At 37.8% G+C, this 16,603-nt stretch overlaps 1 long non-coding RNA gene across 1 annotated transcript; it reads left to right on the top strand.

Annotated features, from left to right (window-relative positions):
* Window positions 1–779: 779 nt before the first annotated feature.
* On the top strand, window positions 780–10,513 carry LOC138402631 (uncharacterized). The gene is made up of 3 exons (XR_011236990.1): window positions 780–828; window positions 4,652–4,736; window positions 10,478–10,513. It is a non-coding gene; the product is annotated as an uncharacterized lncRNA (long non-coding RNA).
* Window positions 10,514–16,603: the final 6,090 nt, after the last annotated feature.

Genomic DNA, 16,603 nt, shown 5'->3' with positions numbered 1-16,603 from the left:
CAAAGTGTTGAAATAAAATTGTGATAATATTTTTTAAGGGTAGCTTCCCTACCTACACTGTAAAAGTGGGGATGAATTTTGTTCTCGTCTATCCCATAGTGTGGTGGTATCGGTGAACTAGGTCTTTTAAAAATACTGTGGGTGTGGGGAGAACATGCATGTTTTTCGATTTCTACGATTCGTTGTAAAATAAATATGATGTTTTAAAGTGCTAATTTTTATTAGAGTCAAGTGTCGTCGTGTCGTCCCCACCCCCTATATCAGCCAAATGGTAGGTAGTATTTAGGAACGTGAAAAAATTCACAGCAGTAGTATATAATCAATTTTAAAGGAAAACTAAGGCGTAGGCGTAATCGCCGTTAGCATAATATATTTTTTCGTTTTTTGAATGTACCTACGTACCTACTATAATATGAACTAGGTATTACTTACAGGCTGAAATGATAACAATTCTTATCTTTCGCTTTGCTAAAGAATTTTCTTAATAATGTTATCATAGTAGGTAAGTACCTATAAGGTAAGGTAAGTATAAGTCCCGCAAATTGCTATTGCGCTGGAACCATGACGTATATTTAAGTAAAAATATACCATCAGCTCGAAACTTTAGTCTAGTGCTGACGTCACTAAAATGGCGGCCATGCACATTAGCAATTTGCGAGATTTATATCTACCTACTGTCGATCGATTGGGAAAGTGGTGTTTTTCACATTGCTTTGAAATAAGTGTAAAATCCGAGTTTTCTAGGTGTTGTCGCGCCGTGTCAGTTGTCACTACAGATGCTGCTGCCGACATGCGCCTCGCTGGTGCGCGTTGCTTGACGAGCTGGCAGTAAGTACCTACATTATTGATGAGCACTTGATGAGTGAGTGAGTGAGTGACTTATCATCATCTTACAAATGCCACAACCGATCATCAAAAAGTGTAATTTATTACCTACTAGCTGACCCGCCCCGACTTCGCTCGGGTGGAATTTAGAAAATCGGCGTGGGAGTAGAATTTTCTAAAATCCTTAAATAGGTACCTACGTATTTTTCTTTTGTAACCGAAAACCCAAATATCAATTTTCATGGAAATAACTTGAAAAATCCCCTCTCATCCCTTTTTTAACCCCCTTAGCAGTAGAATTTTCAAAAATCGTGAAATACGTATTTTTTATTCTTAACCGAAAGCCTGAACATCAATTTTCATCGATGTTACTTTAAAAATGATAGACATTCATACAAACTTCCATCACAGTTCAGTTCTATACTTACATATTAATAGTTAATAGTTATAGTTGTAATAATAATTATTACACTGACCAAGGTGTCACAGTAGCGGTCAAACGTAGGTAGGTACGAGGCGAGACAAAAATAAAGTTTTCATTGTTTGTTATTGCCCCTTTGTTTTGACTCTGAATGCGTTATCGTCTGTTAGTTTTATTGGGATTCAATTTGTTGTGTCGGTGGGCGTTTTCTTAAATAAACAATACCTACTAGCTTATGCGCGCGACTTCGTCCACGTGGACTACACAAATTTCAAACTCCTATTTCACCCCCTTAGAGGTTGAATTTTCAAAAATCCTTTCTTAGCGGATGCCTAGTGCCTACGTCAGAATAGCTATCAGTACCCGTAGTACAAGATTTTACGTCTCACCAAACGAAACCAAATTCGAGAGTCGAAATACTTCCGCGTTACAGTAAAATGGACCTAAACAGCCTTGAATTGAAGTCAAATATTCAATGCCACTGATTTTAATTTCGCAATGTTTCCGCTTGGAGCGCTGGCTGTAGAAGTGTAGACAAACTTGAGCTTTAAAACAAGGGATTTAAGATCCAGTTTACTGTAACGCGGAAGTATTTCGGACTCTCGAATTTGGTTTGGTTTGGGTGAGACGTAAATCTTGTATCTACGGGTACTGTATGCTAAATTTCAGCCCGATCCGTCCACTAGTTGAGCTGTGACGTTGATAGATCATTCAGTCAGTCAGTCACACATTTCCTTTTATATATATTTAGATTTAGGTACTAATTAATATGACCAGATGGGCATCATCACACCGCGTAATGCTTATTTTTTTTTAAATCCCATGAGAACTCTTCAAACTTTTGGGATGGAAAGTAAATAAGTAGATTTTTTTGGTTGAAGTATAGGTATACTTATGAGCTTATCATCGGACATATGTGTATGTCGTGATGGTGGGTTATCAGATATCATAAGAGTCTAAAGGATGTTTATCAGGCGTGCATTATCTTTTTGGCTATGCGGGTTGCGATATGCTAAAACTAAAATACAATACCATCCTACGATGATCATTTTTTTGCACAGGATAAGTCGTACTTCAAAATTGAATTTCAATTTAGTAATGTTATATGAGGTCACTAGCTGACCCGGCGAACTTTGTACCGCCTAACAGTCAATTATTTAATTTTATTTTTTTAATACTTACAATTTTTTAAATTTTTCTCTTCGTAAGAACCATTCTCGTACTTCAAGGAATATTATAAAAAAAGAATTGGCGAAATCGGTTCAGCTGTTCTTGAGATTTGCGATCAGCAACACATTTAGCGATTCATTTTACATTATAGAAAAGATTTGAAACAATGTAACTTTTGAGTGTAGGCATTATAATCATCATAATCAACCCATCGCCGACTCACTACAGAGCACGAGTCTCCTAATGAGAAAGAATGGGTTTTGGCTACAAGCTGGCCATGCGTAGATTCGCAGACTTCACACACACCTTTGAAAATTATTTAGAGCTCTCATAAACTTAACAAAATATAACAATTTACCAAATTTATTTTATTTTTAATTTAATGTTTTTTTTTAGATTTCAGTTTATGCCTTCGAAAATATATTTCCTATTTTGAAAAAATAATGAAGCGGTCATTTCGAAAACAAAAAAAATATATATACAGAATTTAATAAAATATAATAGGACCTAATACGACACTGCCAAAATTTAAAACAAAAGATGGCAACAGGCAAAAAACAAACGAGGCAAATTATTGTGAACGCGATATATTATCTTTCGGTTCAGTTTTAGAATGGTCATCCTATTTACCCAGTGTTTTAGGGCTCAAAATCTCATTATGATTTTTAGTTTCATAATAGTAGGAATTGGATTGAATTAAAAACTCCAAAACATACCTATGGGCCGTGACAAGGTTAGAAGGAGACAGACACACTTTTTTAAAATAATTATTAGATAATTAGTTGGAATAGGACTGTGGTTTTTTTAATACTTTTTATTCAGATACTTAGTTAGCCCTTGAACTGCAATCTCAACTGGTGGCAAGTGATGATACAGTTAAGGCTCGCGAAACTTCAGTCTAGTGCTGACGTCACTTAAAATGGTGGCCACGCGCATAGACAATTGCCGGGACTTATAAGATATTGATTGATACCTGACGTACTTCATGAGTTTAGGTCAACGGGAACCCTTGACGGGTCTTGACAGACAGACAGACAACGAAGTGATCCTATAAGGGTTCCTTTTTTCTCGGAGATACGGAACCATAAAAACGAGTCAACTGTGAAGTAGAGCATGGACCGTGGCATGGACACCGGCGCTTATGAAATCATAAAATCTTAATTGGTCTAGCGTCGAGATGGTCCCATGATAATGTCATTTATCAATCTCTCAAATCTTTATGTCCCCACTTATCTTCCTACATAATATAGTCTATAGTACTATCTAGATAGGTAACGTAAACTTATTTGTGATAAAAATATAATAATAATGGCATTTATTCATTTTCTTTTGCATTCTTGTAAATCATAAAACAATCACGCATGGAATAGTGTTTGTCTATTCAACATAGTAGTATCTATTAATTAAAATATAAGTAGAAATCATAGATAACAGAAGGTAGGAATCAAGGTACCTACATACGCAAGTAAATATTATAATGCTCGACTTGACTGGGATATACTTAGATATAGTGAATAAATTCAGAAAGTTTCATTTCTGAAGATCGCTCGCCTCAGCGCAATAGATTTCTAGTGTTGTCATGCGTGAAACTCAACATGCCACATAAATTCAATCACAATACAGAGCGACAAGACTATCTTGGCGCGTGGCGAAAAGTCAAGTGTCCCCTTTGTTCTTGTATGAATATTCTAAGCCTTTGTTCTCCAACAGCGCCCTCCTGTCAATGTCATTCGAGTGCCAAGAAAACCTTGTCGCACTGTACTGTACATTGATATTGTACCTAGTCCTAGACGCTCTGCACTCGAAATTGTAAACGAATATCATGTAAGTATACCCGGGCACATAGTTCGTAAAACCGATAGACGTTGGGGTCCCAAGGTGCTGGAATGGCGACCTCGCACCGGAAGACGCAGTGTTGGAAGACCCCCACTAGGTGGACGGACGACATCAGACGAGTCGCTGGGAGCTGCTGGATTCAGGCGGCGCAAGACCTTGGCGTGTGGAAGTCCCTACAAGAGACCTACGTCCAGCAGTGCACGTCTATCGGTTGATGATGATGATACCTGGCACACACAACCCAGCTATAGTACGCGACAGGTCGAGATGGCAATCGCGATAGGGACGTCCCGCACACCCGCACAGCCTGTGCGAGCGCGGGTGTACGTAGCGTCCCCATACCTCATACCCGAATAGCCATCTCAACCTGTCGCGTACATAGGTAGATCCGATTTCCAGAAAGAGGTTAGCCGCCAATCCAACTCGGCTGAGCAGCGCTCGGGAAGCTTCGAGATGTCTTCTCGTCCGAAATTCCGAAAATTAAGTAAGTACGATTATTGTTTTATAGCTAAAGTGACGATAGACATGCTAAAAGTGCTCTTACCCATCATCTCTTTACCATGTCTATCGGCTAGACACAAAATTGGAATAAAAAGTTTTTTTAACATTCGTATCGGAATCTCATCAAAAACCTAAAGATACTTATCTAAAGCTGGCGACTGGCCTGTCTTGAACGTAACGTAGCTTAGTCAGAAGGTAGATGTAAAAAAATAAAATTTAAAAACCCCCGACACAAAAACCTCTAAAAAAATAAAAAACTACTTCCAAAACCCCTACAAAGTAAAAATAATAATTTTTGTTTTCTCAAAACAATTATTAGACAGACCTATCAACTTAAAATATAATTAAGTAATTTAAACAAACCCCTATAATAACTAGCCAAACCCGAAAAAATAAGAAGTCTAAGCTAATTGCAACTAGTATCAGCTTTCATGATAAAAAATTCTTAATTAGGCTACCTACTTAAAATCATTTAAATGAAATAGAGATCTTACTACTTGATGTCCGCTACTTCGTCCGCGTGCAATTAGTTTTTTAATCCCGTGAATGATTAAGAGACCTGATGGTATGACGCTCCTTCCTTGGAAGATGGGCAGGTCGCTTGTTTGGGAGGCAACGTTGTGCAGGACACTTTAGCTGCATCCCACATTAGGTGGCCTCCTATGGCGGGTGCAGCGGCCATCAGCGCGTGGGAGCTTCATGTTCGTGCCTTTTGGTGTGGAGACCTTGGGGCCGTGGGGCTCGGGGGCTCGAGCTCTTTTGAGAAAATCCGAAAAGAACTAAGGGGTAATCGAGTCAACCGGGGCCCCGAGAGCTGGCATCTACTTGGACAAAGAATTAATTTGGTCATCCAAAGGGGTAATGCTGCCAGCTCTTTGGTACAATGCCTCGCTGCGGTGGTCTCGATGAGGTTTTAGATTATTTTAATTTATTTTAGTTTTAATTTAATGTTTTTTCACTTTTAATTTAGATTTAAGTTCATTTAATAGAATTGTCTGTTCCTATTATACCTTCCAAATAAAAATAAAATGGTCATCCCGTGAATGTGCTTCGATTTTCTGGGATAAAATGGATGAGTCAGGCTCACGCACCGAGGGTTCAGTATTACAGTCGTATTTTATCGTCATTTTGAACGACAATTTAAAACGCATAAAAATAATTAAAAATCTGTTTTAGAATGTACAGGTTAAAGCCCTTTCATATGATACCCCACTTGGTTAGTAATCTTACTTCATAAGTTGAAAATACTAATTATTTGTTCAGACACTTTAAATTTTTTTTCACGGTTTTCAGATTTTTCCCCTAATGTATGCTATAAGAATTACCTACCTGCCAAACTTCATGATCTAAGTCACGGGAAGTACCCTGTAGGTTTCTTGACAGACAGACAGACAACAAAGTGATTCTATAAGGGTTCCGTTTTTCCTTTTGAGGTACGGAACCGTAAAAAGTAGGCTAAGTATGTCCTTCCCTGGGATGCAAGCTAGCTTGTACCCATCAAAAACATTTAAAGGGATGGACGTGAAATGCTAGCAGACAAACACACTTTCGCACATATACTATTAGTAGGTAGGTATAGGTAGACTTGCCAAATTCGAAAAATTAAAATTTTACACTCGCGAATATACGCAATATCGTATAATGACCTCCGCGCTCCGTTCCAAAGTAGCGACAAGATGGCCGCCATTACAGATACGCCAACTTGTTTTTAAAACCCTGCAAAACAAAACGCGGTTTGGGAATTGCACTGCATCGGCAGAAGAATTTTATTAGAAGGAACTGTATGAAAAGCGTTGATAGCCATAGATAGATAGATCATTCTTTATGGCCACACAAACATTGCGCACAAAAACAAGACAAATAGGAAAATATGGCATGCTTCAGACGTCGGCTTGTTTTCGGGAGATAGGTACAGACTCAGATCCCAGGCACGCACCTCTAAATTTTCAGTGTTTCGTGCGTTTGAAGCAATCTAAGCAATTAAATCTAATCAAATAAAAGAAAACATCGTGAAATCTACAACTATATGTCTTAGAGTTCTCTATAACGTTCTCTAAGATATGTGAACTGTGAAGTCTATCAATCCTTACTTGGTCAGCTATGGCCTAAACTCTTCTCATTCCATCCAAGGACCGTGTTGTGTCGTGGTGATAAACACCAGGGCAAAAATGCCTTAAACGAATTTTACCACTGCCGTGGAAGCAGGTATAGTGTATTATCTATGCGTGGACGGCCTGACCTTTTTATAAGGTGCATAAACCTGACTATTTACTTGTAACGGCGGACAAACGCAGCTTCTAACGCTGCACGTTGAAGCCCCGTTTGTGACGCTGTTGTGACTCCGTGCCGCCTTGGACGTCGCGCTTTGTTCGTCTCGGGCTTTAGGGCGTTTCGAGGTTATAATATAAATTCCCTTGTCACCCTCCGGCGAAGGGAGCCGCCCTCCGTCTGCCTCCGACCTTCCCCAAGTCCTTGCGTGCGCTAAGGTCAGGCTTCAGACGCGGGACATTAAAATTTATCTCGGCCCGAATTTATCTAGCCCGCTGTTTTGTTGAATAATAGCTTGAATGTTTTATTTATTTATTCGCCCATACAAGTTAGCCCTTGACTGCGATCTCACCTGATGGTAAGTGATAATACAATCAAATATGGAAGCGGGTTAACATGGAAGTGCCATACAGTTTCGTTAAACCCATGCCCCTGATCAGTTTCTACATGGCATCGTACCGGAACGCTTAATCGGTTGGCGGCATGGCTTTTGGTAGGGTAACTAGCCACGACCGAAGCCTCCCCACCAGGTAAAAGAGTGCGAGATGAATGCTATTTACCATAGATATTTATTTACTTCTTAAATAGATAAGGTAGCTACCTACTTACTTGTAGAATCAGTAAAATGTAATTCATATCATCATCATTATCATCATCAACCCATCGCCGGCCAAACACAGGATTCCTTTCAGAATCAGAAGGGTTAGTCTGCCATGCTGGCCAAGTGCCACGAATATCAAGGAACTCCTTGATATTCCGAAAAAACCGGGTTTTTAGAAACCAATCAACGAAGTCGAAGTCGCAGGCATCATCTAGTTTTCAATAGCCATAAACAAAGATTGTTTGACACAATGATGTATAAAATGTTTGACACCTTTGAGACTAAGGCTGAAATCTATAGAACGCACTTTGGCTTTGCTCAGACTTAAGATTGAGTTAAAACGAGACAAACTTATGTGAGAGATATAGCTCTGTCTCGTTTTAAGTCTAAGCAAAGTTAGAGTGCGCTCTATAGATCTCAGCCTAAGCCTGAGATACATAGAGCGTATATTGTTGCCTTTGTTAAAACGAGATAGATTTATGCCAGTGATATAACGCTGTCTCGTTTTAACAGTGTCTTTCTTGTCTGAGCAAAGCCAATGTGCGATCTCAACGTAAGTGGTCGATTAGCTACTTTTCCTTGGCTTATGATTTTGTCTTTTTTCCTATCTGACATTCATTTAAGTGTCTTTGTTAACCTCTGCTGTTGCCAAGTAAGCAACATAATAATTGTAGTTTTATTAGCACTTTTATGGTTTATCTATTGGGGGCGTACGTGATATATTACATAAGTACACCACCATATTTTGTTAGATTAATTACTGTTATAAGTTGAATATTATTTTCTAAGAACTTGTTAGATTTGTTGTATAATTGGTAAATACCTAAATAAAACTCCAAATATTAATTAAATACATTACATTACAATTAAGTGATACTTGTTTTTCTGAGTGATGCTTTTAATACAGTACAAAATTATTGTGTCAACCCTTACATTGTAACCTTGAGTTCCCTCTTCGTTGGACAAAAAGCTCCTAACGACTTATGTTGCCACGTGTGTGTCCTTATTTTTAACAAACACGTGGAATGTCTGAAGATAAACAATATTTGTACCTACCTACCTACTTACAGTCCGACCTAGGCGTAGCGCACACCTGCAGAGTTGAGTGTGAAGTGGAATAAATGTGCAGTACTGTAGTACTATTATATTATACTAGCTGATGCCCGCGACTTCGTACGCGTGGATTTAGGTTCTTAAAAATCCTGTGGGAACTCTTAAATTTTCTGGGATAAAAAGTAGCCTTATGTCCTTCCCCGGGTTGCAAGCTACCTCTGTACCAAATTTCGTCAAAATCGGTTGAACGGTTGAGCCGTGAAAAGCTAGCAGACAGACAGACAGACACACTTTCGCATTTATAATATTAGTAGGTATGTATTCTGTGACAGTACGCGGAAGAAAGTAATGTACCTACATCCGCCTTTAGAATGACATTTCACCTTTGTAGAGCGTTGTCTCTATCACTCATACCTACGTTTTGTCGGTCTCAACGACAGAGACAACGCTCTACAAATCTGCTATCTCCTTCTAAAGGTCGATGTACATTACTTTCTGCCGCGTACTGTACGTTTATACCTAGTTCATCCGCGGGTACACGACATATTTTTAGGGTTCCGTATTTCCAGAGAAATAAAGGAACTCTTAGGTATAGGAATGTCTGTAGTTCTGTACCTATGTCTGTCAAGACCCATCAAGAGAATCAAAACCTATAGGGGACTTCCCGTTGATCTAGAATCATGGGCAGATAGCAATGTCTTATAGCACAAGTAAAGGAAAAATCCAAAAAACCGGCCAAGTGGGAGTCAGATTCGCGCCTCGAGAGGGTTTCGAACTACAGTCGTATTTTTCGACATTTTAAATATGTATTAGAATGTACAGATAAAGCCCTTTCATACGATACTCCACTTGGTATCTTCTCTTGGTATCTTTTTTAGAAAGTTGGAAATACTAATTATTTGGTCACGAACACATTTTAACTTTTTTTGTGATGTAACCACAAATTCACGGATTTAATTTTCATAAGACCTACCTACCTGCCAAATTTTATGATTCAAGGTCAACGGGAAGTACCCTATAGGTTTCTTGACAGACAGACAACGAAGTGATCCTTGTATAAGGGTTTCTTTTTTCCTTTTGAGATACGGGACCCTAAAAACTATGAGTTTATCATCATCACAAAAAAGTGTTATTTCTGGTAACGATGGTACAAGTACCCTTCGTGTGCAAGTCCGACTCGCACCGATTTATTTTCATTTATTCTTGACTAAAAGCAGCATTCAGGCAGGGTGAATATTTACATTTCAATAGTTTTTTTTTTTAAATAAATATAAGACCGGCAAAGAAAAGAGGTTATCTGTGTCGGATTATTGGCACTGATTCCGGAATGTGCCTGTATTTTTGATCTTTCGACATAAAGCGACGACCTAATGTTTATAAACATGCGAAAAAAACTATTCTTTATTCAAACTGCAGACGCGAGGTGATCAACTGATCAAGGTTATTATACATAATAAAAATTATCATAACTAACTAATTAATTATCTATGTTTTGTTTTGTATAAATAATATATAGGTATTATAAGTATAGATTATGTTTAGCAACTATCAAAATCATTAGCGTATTATTTAAACAATCATACTCAACATTAGTTGCCTCCAAAATATAGATCGACTTAGGATCTATATAGAGCTCACCTACTTTGATTTGCTCAGACTGGTTGTCATTTATTTTACCAATTATTTCCTGTATTAAATACCTACTGATAATACCATATAGTTTCATGAGTGGGCACCTAAGGGTCAAATTTACTATGGTCACCTGGCAATCCCCTTTATTAATATTAATATTATTTTGCTAGTTGTAGGTACACAGAACAGAAGCTATACTAGCAGAGAGGCCGGCGGAGGACGCGTGGACGATAGGCGCAGACGGTCGGTGCGTTCAACTTCGACCTTGCCGATTCGTCCGTCTGGAGACTCCCTCCTATGGAGTGTAGAGCTAAGGAGCCCGATCTCCGTGTGTAAGAAGTGTCCGCTAACTAAAGGGTGGCGCTACGGTAGCCAATTGGTACATTTTAAAAAGAGTGGTAAATTTTAAATCTCTACATAAATAGTATACTATACTATTATATAAAGAGGTAATTTCGTTAAGTTTGTTTGTAGGGGGTAATCTGTGGAACTACTGAACCGATTTTAAAAATTCATTCACCAGTAGAAAGCTACATTATTCCTAAGTGACATAGGCTATATTTTATTTTCAAAAAAATTGAGATCCTTTCGAAAATTTCAATAAAGTGAAAAAAGTCGGCTTATCTGTGAGCTTCCGTGGCGTGCACTGCCTAAATGGACGGGCTACTACAGATAGGTTATTTTTTGTCCTGGAAAATCAAAAGTTCCCACGGGATCTTTAAAAACCTAAATCCACGTAGGCAAAGCCGCGGGGATCAGCTAGTAGTATATAAAATAAAGTCGCTTCCCGCGTCTGTATGTATGTATGAACGCGTAGTTCTTTTAAACTACGCAACGGATTTTAATGCGGTTTTCACCAATAGAAAGGTTTATAGCTATAGTTTAGGTAATTCTCAAAAAATTAGAGATCCCTAGAGAAATTGAAATAATGTGAATTAGGTTGGAAAAAATCCTGTCATTTGAAAGTTTCTGAGGCAATGACACCTCAATGACACCACATTAGTATCTACATTGCACCCATGCGAAGCCGGAGCGGGTCGCTAGTAAAGAAATAACTACGTAATATCCATAATAACTATAGTACGCGACAGGTCGAGATGGCAACAGCCCCCGCGCAAACCCAGTGCGAGCGCGGGTGACGTGCGGGTGTGCGGGGCGTCCCCCCGCCTCATACCCCGATTGCGATCTCAACCTGTCGTACAATCCTACGTAAATTGTTGAGGCATGGTATAAGAGTTCTGGAATGTCACTAACTAAGCAGTGATAGGCTAGTGGTTAGGACGTTCGCCTTCTAATCGGAAGTCGGGGGTTCGATCCCAGGCACACACCTCTAACTTTTCGGAATTATGTGCGTTTTAATTAATTAAATATCACTTGCTTTAACGGTGAAGGAAAACATCGTGAGGAAACCTGCATGCCTGAGAGTTCTCCATAATGTTCTCAAAGGTGTGTGAAGTCTACCAATCCGCACATGGCCAGCGTGGTAGACTATGGCCGAAACCCTTCTCACTCTGAGAGGAGACCCGCGCACTGTAGTGAGCCGGTGATGGGTTGATCATGATGATGATGATGATGAAGTACTCGACTAAATTTCCTAACTCCGCATGGGTACTTCAATCCATTAAATTAAACGACGATTTAACGAACGATTAATTTGACGACCTCCATAGCATAATGGTGAACCTGTGGTCTTATGTGGTCAAGCGTAAGGTTCCAGGTTCAATCCTCGGCGGACAATTCGGCAGTTTCATACTCAATGAACCAGAAACTTAATTTGCTGTAATCCGCTGAAACAGGTCGAATCTGTATGATGCAACATGCAGCATGCGAAATGCACCGCCCGCCCTCCCACTGCTAACCATGCAGGAAAAGCAGCCACTCGGCAAGCAATACGCACCACCACCACGCAGCACCACACAAATCCCAAAAGTCAAAACACATTCGACGCATGTTTCGCCCCGACACCGGAGCATCCTCAGATGTGTTACGTGTAGATACCTAATGTTGACGGCTTTGGTATACGGAAAAACGGAAAAGCTTCGAGTTTATGATTATACCTGAATTTGTTATAACCTGTAAATATGTTTTCTTAAATAAATATATTAATTATTATTATGTAGACCTTGCAATGCACAATTGCAATCTTTGCAATTTTGCATTCGCATGCTGCATATTGCATCATACAGATTCGACCTGTTTCAGCGGATTACAGCAAATTAAGTTTCTCGTTCATTGCATATCATGGGCAACAGTTTCATACACATCATCTCAACCCGTCGCCGGCCCATTACTGCACTGATCTCGTCTCGGAATGAGAAGGGCCCAAGTGCGGATGGATTAGCACATTTACAATTAAATATCTTATTTTTAATTCAAGTTAAGAATCTACCTATTAATTTAATTTAAGTTTTAATTTAAGCAATTATGTATCACTTGCTTAAACGATGAAGAAAAACGTCGTGAAGAAAACTGAATGCCTGAGAGTTCTCCATAATATCCTCAAAGAATGCAATTAATTCAGCCGCTGCCCGCTACATACAACCAAAGCGCCTATCTAGCGGAATTTTTATGAAATAAGAATCAGTAGTGCAGAATCTACGTATAGTTAGTTCATTTTACTCTGATTTCGAGTATCGAATACTCAAAATCTATCGACTCAAGGCTGTCAAAAATTTGCAAACTCGTGCTAAGACGAATTAACCCAATGAACTATAAAGTTATTGTTATGGATATGGCATAAAATAAATAAGGACTAAAATATAAAAGAGTACAAATCACTGATGCAGAGTTTTTGCCGAATTTTTTCAGTAGAATCTGCTAGTCGAAAGCGAGAAAACTGCAACAATCATTGCTACAATCTCAATTATTGTGATTGGCTGAGTTTATGGTATTCTTTCTGCAACAATGCATTTCAGCCAATAGTGAGAGAGAGAGTATCTTAGGTAGGTACATGAAATTGATTATTATTATTGATTTAAAACAACATTAATGGATTAATTAAAATGAATGTTTTGTTTATTGAAAGCAAAGTTGTTTTGTTTTGCTTTTGAGCGAATTCCGAGAAAATTAATATTATTAGCAGACAAAGGATCGGTGGGTGACTAACTGACTAAATGCGTGATTCACGAGGAAAACTTTGAAACTCGAATCGAACAAAAAAACCGAACTTTTGACAATAGGTACCTACTTACAATTGCATTTCGTGGAACCTGGAAATGTTGATATGTTTTGTTTTTGCACTCACGAACAGCGTCAAAATTTTATAAACGTGCAAAATGTTAACAATTAAATAAATACAATGTCACGATCGCAATCACCTCTGATTGGGTGACGCTCGCTCACTATTGGCCACAATGCATTGTTGCAATAAGAATAGCACAATTTCAGCCAATCACAACAATTGAGATTGTAATAATGATTGATGCAGGTTTTACAAAATAGACCTAGGTCGACTGATTTGCCAAACTTATTTAAGAATTCACCAAACATAAAACATTCGCCGTATCTCGAATAGTGTGGCCAGTTGATTTGTCTATTGCCGAACCGTCGTAAAATTTTTCCGAACTCATTCCGAGTCAAATCCAATAGTGGAGCCATACCATAAGAAAAATAAATAAAGTTTGTTCCGCTGCGCCATGCCGACATCTGCTGGTTGGTATAATCCATTGATGCAGGAATATGTACCGATTTATAAATAACACCTTCCCTGTCTCGCTCTTGGCCACCGCAGAATTGTACTGTATAGACTCTAGACTAAATCGACCGACTGTATGAAGTATTTCTTTAGGCTGTGCTTATCTTTGCTCATTTTAGGCCTATACTGCCCACAGTGGATGTGCAAAGCACACAATAATGTTTATGTATCACATTTTTGCATGTCTGCGTGTATTTATACTATTTATAGGTGGGCGGGCGCGCGACCTTGCGTCCGAGACGAGCCAACTATAGCACAAATTTATTTCACTCTTATTCATCCGACAAAATATCGTTGATTAACGTACATTGCTGATTATGATGTGATAAAATCTTGTATAAACTCGCTTGACTCTAAATTGCAGCAATATTCGTGGGTTTATGGTTAAATGGTATGTTAATTTTAACTGTGTGCTTAATATAAGAGTTTACGTCCCAACAACGTTAAATAGAATTCGAATGTCGAAACACAATAACGTCTGAGTAAGGCGGACCAAAAGATCTGTACTGACTTTAATTTCACAATGTTTCCGCTTGGAGCGCGGGCTGTAGATGTAATATCATCATCATTAACCGATAGACGTTCACTGCTGGACATAGTTCTCTTGTAGGGATTTCCACGCGCCCCGGTCCTGCGTCGCCTGAATCCAGCGGCTCCCTGCGACTCGTCTGATGTCATCCATCCTCCTAGTGTTCTGACGCTGCGCCTTCCGGTGCGCAGATGTAATATGTATGGACTAAATTAAACTTTAAACAAGGCTATTACGGTCCATTTTACTCAAAAAGTATTTCGATGCTTGAATTCTATCAACGTTGTTGGTGAGATGTAACATCTCATACTAAGCTCACTATTGAGTGTTACAGCGGTAATGGATGGCGTCCACTGCAAAGGTGCCGCGGCGATTGGTCGGTAGCACGCGTCAGTCGGACCGCTCGCCAATTTCGCACACTGATAAGTTCAACGACTTGTCACGGTGATGCACGAAACGAGTCGGTGCTTCAGTAATTGATGTGGTATGTAGACTTTCAAAATATGTAAAGACTATCGCCATAATAAGTCAATTAATGTCAAGCTTGTAATTGATATTTCTTTATTGTTTATATTTATGTTTTAAATAATTGTTTTAATTTTTATCTTACCTTGCCGTAGGATTTCACATTTGAAACGCATTCTTTGTTTTTTTACAGAATTAATCAAATTGTTCTCCTCATAAATCGATTGTAATGATCGATCCAAAGAACTTAATTTCAACATTCGGGTTTTTTGGTTCTTTATTGCACAATAATTTAAGACAGAGATAATCACGGAACTACATAGCTTAGTACTAAATAATAATAATTATTCTGAATGCAAATGTTTTCTTTTTTTTGTTTCAGGCAATCTACTAAACTTAGTTCCAGCTACAAACTAAATTTGAAAAATAACTATCATAATCTGTACATATTATTATGGCACTTGTACCTACATACTATGTATAATATCTATTTAGTAAAAAATGCAACTGCTATTTTTATAAAAATAACGTGCCTTATAACTCTATAATACATACTTTTTGAACTCATTTGATCTAATTATTGTACAAAGCAATTCTACTTATTTAAATTTTTTCTTTTGTGGTTAATTAATGTTCTGAAATCTGTAAATGCTTTGTGCCTACGATAATCCGTTTAATAATCCACACGATGCTTGTTCCACTTTCGTATTCCATAGCTTTCTCACATGCAATCACGGATAGTTTGCTGGAATTTCATAAATACAACTATAGTTATAAATCATAGTAATAAAGCGATACTTACTAGGAAAGTGATGCGTGCATCTTACAATGCGTGATCTTAGAGCAATAAAGGAAATCCTTGTTATTGTTCTTTTCTAATAAATGCTTGATAAATTATGACTTATCAAGCATTTATTAAATTAAATTTTGACTATTATTGAGTGATTGATAATATCATTGTATCAATTGTGAAGTATGTGATAAAGTGGATGATGCTCCACACTTGCTTTTGGCATATATTGTAATCACAGTTTGAGAGAAACACTAACATGTGAACTAAATTAAAATTTTATGCATGACGTACTTATTTTCAACTGTATTTTAGCAAAATTTGAACATTTTGGCATTAAAAGTGTATAAATTTGTTAGTGATTCTCTCAAATTGTTATAATTTTAGACTTAATAATAATTTGATTTTAATTTCGTTTGTAACGATGGGACTGGGATGGCAATTATAAAACCCTAAATTGTAATAAAAATATCAGAAAAAATATTACGTACATTTTTATTTAGCTGAATAAATTAGTAATCAAAATATAGTTTAACATTTTTATTTTTTTATTATAATTTATTTTTATTTTTCATGTACCAAAATTGTAGTTAAAAAGTAATAATAAATTGAGTTACATTATAAATGCTTATCTCTAAACAGAGATTTCTTCCAGATAATAATATTTTATTAAAATTCATTTTGGCAGAAAACGATTTTCTTTAGGTAATACCTAAAGAAAATAGTTTTTTCGTTTTTCGCAACTTACCATGTCCAATATTTTGTTTCTTGTATCCACGGTAGTACTCCCACATCGGCGAGCGGTTAAATAAAATTGT

This window comes from Maniola hyperantus, chromosome 8, assembly GCF_902806685.2.
Source record: "Maniola hyperantus chromosome 8, iAphHyp1.2, whole genome shotgun sequence".
NCBI classification, from domain to species: domain Eukaryota; kingdom Metazoa; phylum Arthropoda; class Insecta; order Lepidoptera; family Nymphalidae; genus Maniola; species Maniola hyperantus.
This window is presented reverse-complemented; position numbering and strand designations above follow the sequence as displayed.